The sequence below is a fragment of the Hemiscyllium ocellatum genome, unplaced genomic scaffold (genome assembly GCF_020745735.1).
Source record: "Hemiscyllium ocellatum isolate sHemOce1 unplaced genomic scaffold, sHemOce1.pat.X.cur. scaffold_89_pat_ctg1, whole genome shotgun sequence".
Classification (NCBI taxonomy): Eukaryota; Metazoa; Chordata; class Chondrichthyes; order Orectolobiformes; family Hemiscylliidae; genus Hemiscyllium; species Hemiscyllium ocellatum.
In genome coordinates, this window is record NW_026869294.1 from 2,217,850 (window position 1) to 2,225,824 (window position 7,975).

Here is a 7,975-nt window from a genome sequence, read left to right on the forward strand (position 1 = left end):
GCTTGTGCAGCCATTCAATGAGATTGCCACTGATGTGATAAATTTAACTCTAGTTTCATGCTTTTACTCGATAGTTCGAGGTAAACTTGTGCTGAAAAAGAAGTTGTGTATTCTCATTAATTTGGGAGTTTCGAGGCCGTACCTCTCAGTTTCTCTGAATGGTAACTGAGAATATGTGATAGTTATCAGCAGGGGTTATTTCCACATGAGAGGTAACTGGTGAAGTAAGTGATGTTAACCTTCCTTATTACTGAAGCATGCATTTCAACAATATCCTAGGCTATCTACCGCTCTTTGATATTCCCTATAAATAAATAAGGAGGGGGATTATTAGGTCTGGGGTAATATAAAGGAAGACTGTAACATTTTCCTTCTATATATAAAGTACAAAAGTGAACACTGGATTGCTGGAAAATGATACTGGGGAGATAGTAGTGGGGAACGAGAAAATGACCAACGAGCTAAATAATTACTTGGCTCAGCCTTGACGGTGGAAGACACGAGTAATACCTTAAACAATCAAGAGATTGAGGGGCTAGATCTGAGTATGTTGGACACCACAATGGAGAACATGCAAGAAAAGTTGAATGGTCTGAAAGTGGTTAAATAACCTTGATCAGATGGACTATATCCCAGTGTTATGAAGGAGATAGCTGAAGGAAGAATGGAGGCGATCGTGGTGATCTTTCAGGAATCACTAGAGTAATCAACAATCTCAGAACACTGGAAACTAACGTGTCATCCCTCTTTAACGAGGGAATAAGGATGAAGACAAAATGTCCACAATGAATAGCTTAAATTCGGTCGTGGGTAAGATCCTGGAATCCATTGTGAAGGACATGATTTCTGAATAGTTGGAACTGTTTGGAAAAATAGTACAAAGTCACTATGGTTTCATCAAGGGAAGGTCATGCTTGAAAAATCTGTTGGAATTCTTTGAAGTGAAATTGAGCAGGCTTGACTAAGCACTGCCAATGGATATTGTCCACCTGGACTTCAAGAAGGCCTTTGACAATCTGTCACACAGGAGATGACTGAGTACGATAAGAATCCCTGGTGTTAGAGGCAAGGTAGTGGCATTGGTAGAAGCTTGGCTGTCTGGCAGAAAGGAGAAAGTGAAGACTGCAGATGCTGGAGATCAGAGCTGAAAAATGTGTTGCTGGGAAAGCGCAGCAGGTCAGGCAGCATCAAAGGTGCAGGAGAATCGACACAACCTCCTCATTCCCGAAGAAGGGCTTTACCCAAAACATCGATTCTCTTGCTCCTTTCATGCTGCTTGAACTGTCTGGCAGAAAGCAGAGAGTGGGGATGAATTGATCCTTATCAGGATGGCAGCCGGTGACAAGTTGTGTTCCACAAGGCTCGTGTTGGAATCGTAGCTTTTTACTCGTTACATTAGCTATCTAGATGAGTGAATTGAGGGCCTTCTGACTAAATTTGCAGGCGATAAAAAGATAGAAAAATGGACAGGTCGTATTGAGAAGGTGGAGAGTCTGAAGAAGGATTTCGACATGTAAAGAGATTGGCAGATGCCTTCCAATGTGGGAAAGTGTGAAGTCATGAACTTTGGCACGAAGATTAGAGGCATGGTCTATTTTTAGAATGGTGAGAAAAAATTCAGAAATCAAGAAGGACTTGAGAGTTCTGGTGAAGGGTTGTCTCAAGGTAAGCTTGCAGGTTGAGGCAGTGGTTAGGGGTGCAATTGCTTTTAGTATTGATGGCATTTATTACGAGAGGAATTGAAGAGAAACAGGTTGTATACTTCTCTGGTCAGGCCACATTTGGAGTATTGTGCATAATGTTGAGCGCCATATATCAGGAACGATGTACTGGCCCTGGAGCGTGTTCACAAGATCTTCACGGGAATGCTCATAAGAATGAAAAGCTTATCGTATGAGGCATGTTTGAGGGCTCTGGGTCTATTCTCGATAAAGTTTAGATGAATGAGAGGGATTGAAATGAAATCATGCAAAATACTGAATGACCTGGACAGAATGGATGTTGGTAAGATGTTTCCATTGTACGAGCACCCGAGGGCACAGCCTTAGATGAAAGGGAACACCTTTTAGAACAGTGATGAGGAGAAATGTCTTTAACCAGAGATTGGAGAATCTTGTAAATTTAAGGCCACAGAAGGCTGTGGGGGCCAGATCATTGAGTATATCTGAGACGAAGTTAGATAAGCTTTTGATTATCCCGGGGATCAAGGGTTACAAGGAGTAGGTCAGAGAATGGGTTAGAGAAAACTGTCAGCGATGATTGAATGGGGCTAACTGGCCTAATTTCTGCTCCTATGTCTGATTGTCTTATGGTCCAAAGCTCAAGGAGGCACCTTGTATCTATGAGAATATGGATTCAAGTTCTTCATGAAGGTCAGTAGCTGGAGGGAATAGTTAACTGTTTTAGAATGAAGGTATTGTAGCTGCTGTCGGGGTGGTGGATAACATTACATTCAGTGCAGGATCACACACCAAGTGCACTGTATTAATGTGGGAGAGATTTTTCAAAACCTGGAACTCTGTCTCTGTCAATCACCGTGAGATGTGGGGGTTGGGGTAGGAGGGCGTAACGTTCACCCAGGCACTTAAACTATCCTCAAACATGCATCCTGAGTGAAAGAATAGTCATGGAAGTGATCACATTCTCATTGTCTGTTTAGAATATAATGAGTGATTGCCCATTCCACCCAGTGTTCAATGCAATAACCTCGCATTCTCTCACGGCGCTACAGATCAACCTTCACTCACTCCTCTTGGTGCCATCATCCCAGGCATTAATCTGGTGGAACCCCTGTTCACTCTGCCTGTGATACGGAGATCACTCCTTATAAAGCAGAGAAAATCTATCCACAATGCCCCGAATACTGCCTCAACAACACTCTCAGGTTTGATCGCAATAATTCCTTTCCCACACTTAGCTGGCTCCGTTTCTTTTGTGTGAAATAGGAAACTATTCATTTACGATGCACTGTCACTCATTTGGAATTTTAAATATCTTTACATCTGTAGATAAGCAATAATAAAGCTTGCACCGGAGGTGCCAATTCAGAAGGTCATCACTCTAGGGGAGGGAATCAATCACAACTGACGCTCCTAAAACAGTGAATGGCCACCTACCTGAACGGAAAGGAACTGCTGGAATATGGGATACAGGCAGAGGAAGGGAGTGATCTTTCTTTTGATTTGCCATCTCGGGATGTGTGCAGACCTGGTCAGGGCAGCGTCTTATGCCGATCTTGAAGTGGGTGGTTAGTTCATCTGTTCCACAGGGCAGAAAAGAGTAAAACACAGTGCTGTGGGTTTGCAGTCGCACAGAGACCCGACCAGTTCAGGGTGACCCACTGCTTTCACCAAAGAGCATGAGACAAGTCGATATCCACAGATTATTATTCTGTGGCTCTAGATTATGAGCCAATGATGTGACCACCACACACTATCTTCCCATCTTTCAGATTCTGTGCAGAGAACAAGTTTAACATCCCAAGTGCAATTGTTTCGTAATGGGCACGTGGTAAGAAGGGACTTCAAGCCGATGCATCCGGAATTAGCAAAGGCACAAACGATGGTTTATTCAGGAGTTGCGCTGAGGACAGGATTGGCGAGTGTGGAGGATATGGAGATGTAAACTGTGCAGGAGAAAATGAATCAAGACAGTCCAGGACAGTGTGTTTCATCCTCGCATCATGGGGAGTAATTTGCAAATAATAATTTGCGAGTTATTATTTCTAAGGAATGGAATCTTTGATTGGGACTGAAAAAGTTGACTTGCACCTTTCCAAAATTTACATATCATCAGCATCAATTCAGTTCAACCGACAGACTGTGTAACTTACTGAGTGAATCAAGGAGGTTGACAACAGTTTCTTCCATCCTCGCATATTGCTGAGCAATTTGTATCGAGTACTTTGCGAGTTATAATTCCTAAGGAATGGAATCGTTGATTGGAAGTGAAAACGTTGACTTGCACTTTTCCAAAATTTACATATCATGAGCATCAATCCAGTTCAGACCGTTTCACTAGACAGCTCGAATGATTTACCAGGAACACCGGCTATAGCAAAGTTTGTATAGTAACCAGCTTGAATAGCCAGCAGTATATCTTCAATCCGCGATGCTGAAGGTAATGCATCTTTTGAATCCGACAGTGGACAGGATGCCTTGTGGGCCCCCAAATATTTCTTGACAAGCCAAGCAGGTGGTTGGCTTATGCGAGGAGTGGGGGCTGGTGGATATTTGGAGATGTCTTCATCCTACCGGCAGGGACTTCATCTTTTTTCAAACCAACAAAAATGTCACACAAGGATTGGCCTCTTTCTGGCTCTCTCGCCCTTCTGGATTCGATTATGGGTTGCAAAATTGTGAATATAGCTATCGCTGATCACGAACCAGTCTATTTGAAGGGTAAGGCCAAGAGTGAAGGGCTAGGTTTGTGGCACTTCCATTTGGGCCCTTTTCCCCTTAAACATTCCAAATTTGTGCAATACTTATTGAAGGACATTCAGGAATTCTTGACTATCCACTCGGGCATGGCTAGTAGTCTGGCCATGCAATGGGAGACTGCAAAAATCTTTGCTAGGGATTAGATATTTCCTATTCGGCTAGCCAGAAATGACAGAAGGAGGAACAGCAGCGTCTACTTGAGACATGGTTGAAAGCCGCCGAGGCGGGACATTTTGCGCGGCCTACGGTATCTAACCTACAGCAGATCACGGCCTTTCAGGCTGCCTTGAATTCAATACTGACACAAAACGCAAAGGAAGAACTTGCCTTTGCTAGGCAAAGGGTGTTTGAATATGGGGATAGGCCAGGGAAGTATTTAGCATATCTGACTCGGAAAAAGCGTGCTCCCCCATCCATTACTGCAATCAGACATAGCGCCGGGATCCTTACATACGGTGCGAAAAAGATTAATGAGGTTTTACGGAGATTTTACTGTGAATTGTATCGGTTTGACCGTTGCGAAAACAGGAGGTATAAACTTGAAGCCTTTTTTAAGAACCTTGTCCTCCCAGGGGTAACCTTGGAACAGGTCGCTCTCCTTAATGGCCCCTTGACAGTTCGCAAAATACAGTATACTGCAAGGCAACTTCAGAGTGAGAAAGCGCCTGGTCCTGATGGTCCTCTGGGCGAGTTTTAATAGGAGTTCATAGGGTTTCTGTCAGGGCCGATGTTAGACATACCCAATCACTCCTATATGATTGCATATTATCATCTTTGAGAGAAGCTAATATTTCCTTAATTCTTGAGATGGGGAAGGTTCCTGAGGAATGTGCCTCATACAGGCCCATTGCCCTATTAAAACCAGATTGCCATTTCTGTCCAAGACCCTGGCGCTGAGACTGGAAATGGTGTTGCCTCATATTATTTAAATGGGACCAGACAGGCTTTATAAGGGGCCAAGAAAATAACCAGTTCCTTTTCATCTGTCATCAAGGAGGAAAATCCTTACAATCGCTGAGTAATACCAAATGATCACATGGTACTTGTAGAACTAAAGACATAAAATCAATTCAGATCAATAACAAGGTAATAGTTCAAGGCTAGCATAGTAGTATTGCAGCTGGATTTAGCATTGCTAAGTCTGATGAGCCAGTTGTACTTCGTATCAAAATATTAGAAATAAATCAGCAACAGACGCATTTATTGTGCTGTCAATTACTGTTTCATTTTCCTGGACATTCTGCAGAGGCTGGAAGTTAGTACATGTGTTTCAAGCGTTGGAGATAAGTGGAAGGCATTCAAGCATCTGCAAAGGGAAGAAGAGATGGTGTGGAGAACTTCAGACCAATTAACTTGACATCTGTAGGTAAACTGATGGAACCTATTATGTCGGATCTGATATTGGATATTTAGAAATTAACAGCAACATTGGAGTGAATCAGTATACGCTGACAGAGTCTGACAGAGTCTTCATATTTGACAGACTTCAGAGTGATTTGAACTTGTTTATTGCAAAATAGAAATGGTGTATTTCGATTTTCAGAAGGCTTTTTTATAAGAACTCATGCAATGAATTCATAAATAAAGTAATGTGATTGATAATTGGAGGAATATATAAAAGTGAAAAGATGAGGTCAGATTCGCCTTCATAAAAGAGAATCAGAACATTGTTGGAAGTTCATGCTGAAGCAGTTTCACAGCTTGCTAATGAAACTGTACATAGAGGATTGAGTCTATTGTTGGTGACTCAATCTGAGAAAGAATATAACGGCCACGGAGAGTGTGCAATGGACATTCTCCAGATTAATCCCTCAGATGGCGAGATTGCCTTGTGTGGGAACTCGACCTGTGTTCCTTACAGTTTCAAAGAATGAGAGGTGATCATAGTGAAATTTAGAGAACTCACTAAACATATGACAAGTTGGAAATAAACAGGATTTTTCTCTGGCTGTCTACTCTACATTTAAGGCAAATGATAGACCATTTCATACTGCAATTAGAAGGCAATTCTTCATTTGAAGGGGACTGCCGAACACAGCAACATGGAAACCTGCTGGCAGGAAAGATTAGAGAGAATCCCCAGATATTTTACAGGTACATCAAGTGGAACAGAATAACCAGGGAACAGGTAGGACTTATTAGTAATTTGCCAAGTTGTATCTAAATCAACTTAGTGGTAGGAGACAGAAGGTCTGCTGGTAGAAATCTGTTTGTTTGACTGGTGACCAGTATCCAATCGTGTACCACAGGGATCCGTGCTGTGTCCCATTTTATTTGTGATTCGGATATGCCAGTGTTGGACTGGCTTGGGCAAAGTTAAAAATTTACAGAACACTCGATGATAGTCCAACTGTTTATTTAAGCACGACATTTAGAACAGCATAATCACTCGATGAAGAAGCAGCGCTGTGAAAGCTAGTGCATGCGAATAAAACTGTTGGATTATAACGTGTTGTGTGATTTTTAACCTTATTGTTTGTAGCATTCATAAATGATGCAGCTGTGAATTTGCAGGGGTTTAGGGTGGGTGTCACAAATCAGTTTGCGTTTGACACAAGGTTTGGCTGGTTGGTTGGCAGCGAGGAAGAAGGCCTTATATTACAGGAAGATACAGATGGAATGATCAAATGGGTGAATCAATGGCCAATGGAATGTAAACCTGATAAATATGAGGTGATGTACTTTGGAAGAAGGAACCAGACGAGGGGGACTCAATGAATAGCAGCACACTAGGAAGCTCAGACTGTGCTGGAAACATCCCTGAATGTGATTAAACAAGTTAATACACAAGTTGACAAAGCATAGCGACCATAAACATAGCCTTTATTCACGGAGTCACAGATTACAAGAGCTATGTGGAACTTTGGTGAGGCCAAATGGAATACGATGTACATTTCTGGGAGCCACAAAACAGGAAGTATGTGATGTCACTGGGCTGGGTGCAGTAGAGAATCACTAGAAAGTTCCCTTGAATGGAGTAAATCAGCTCGGGTTGTTTACTTTGAAGCAGAGAAGGCGGAGAGGGATGTACTTTGGAAGGATAAGATTTCCAGGGGCATGGACAACATGGATAGACAGGAGCTGTTACTTTCAGTCAAAGGGCGAAGAACAAGAGAGTACCATGTTAAAGTGAAGGGTTTGATGTTTAGTGAGGATTTGACGATTGGTTTTCATCCAGAGCCTATTGTGGACAGGAATGCACTTCCTGAGAGGGCAGGTAACCTCACAACCGTTAATAAATACGTGGTCGTGCCCTTGAAGTGCCATAACATACATGGGTATGGGCCTCATTTTGGAAAGTGGGACGAATGTAGATCGTGCTGTATTTATGACAGTACAAAGCCAGTGCTTCTGTGATTGTATGGGTTGGACGGTCAATCATTGAGCAGCATAAGACATGAATTGATGAACTTCTGAAGAATGTATTAGCTACGGTTATAAAAGTAAACTTGTCTCCATGAGCTAGAACAAGGAAAGCTAAAAGTGTCTAATACCCTGCTCCCTTCCTGATCTTTCTGTGCAGTCTGGGGGAAAGT